The following is a 1,040-nucleotide window of genomic DNA, read 5'->3' as shown; positions in this document are numbered from 1 at the left end:
ACATACATCAGATCTCATCATGGAAATGAAACCACCAAAACTACTTAAACCACTCAGACATGGTCCAATCAAGTTGACATCCAACCTTTACTATCATAGTCCACTCCTTGTCAACTTGGCAGTTGTACACATCTCCTTCATTGGGTGGCTCCATTCCCGTAGTTCATCCAAGTGGCACCCACACCCACTTGGCCTGGTAGACCCTATTTCTCTGCCTCTCAGGCATGTAGCTGGGCCCCCTCAATTTTGGACAGCAGATATGTCCCCATCCCACCGGTCTTCATGAACAACAACCCTACATTCCAGAACCAAGTTGGTGAAGGTCTGACTTCTTGAAACCTATGAGGCTATGGTAGTTCCACACCTACAGGCCATGGTCTTATCCTTTGAGGCTGAGGTCGCTCTACTTCCTGTTTCCTTGATCTCTCAGCTTCTGCCAAATACCCAAAGGCCACCCACTCCACCAGGAATCTTCCTGCCCAAAAGGCACTAGCTTTCTCACTGTCATCTGGTAAGCCTATCCCTGTCTCATACCAGTCTCTCAGCTCTGCTGCTGCAGTCTCTCTACAGATGTCTGTTATAATGGTGCTAGATAAGCAAAGCATATATTAAAGAAATGGAATAATATATCTTTCAAAAATATCAGAATCTAAAACAACTCTGTTTTGTGTATCATTTCTATTTTAAACATGGCTTAATATATGCCCTACATATGAAATATTATCTATGAAATATACAAATCTCATTACATACATTTTACCTGGTGGGTAAAACATAATCTTGCTTCTTGCAAATGCTATAAACTTGCAAACATACTGGTAATATGTGAATGAATATTGAAATTCTTCAAATTTGCTTCTGAGTGGCTAGGGTAAACTCACCTAGAGAGTCAACATAATCTTATTATATTTTAAACACTGTTTTCTTTGGAGATAATATCACTGTACCACGCAAATATAAAAATAGGAAATTAAATGAGATAAGAAAGTAGTAATGACAGGCAAAGACAGGGTGAAAGAGATATGCTGTATCTATATCCA

The sequence above is a fragment of the Orycteropus afer genome, unplaced genomic scaffold (assembly GCF_000298275.1).
Source record: "Orycteropus afer afer isolate SDZICR_OR568_19922 unplaced genomic scaffold, OryAfe1.0 scaffold00740, whole genome shotgun sequence".
NCBI lineage: Eukaryota > Metazoa > Chordata > Mammalia > Tubulidentata > Orycteropodidae > Orycteropus > Orycteropus afer.
The sequence above is the reverse complement of the archived record's forward strand: the minus strand, read 5'-3'. Positions refer to the sequence as shown.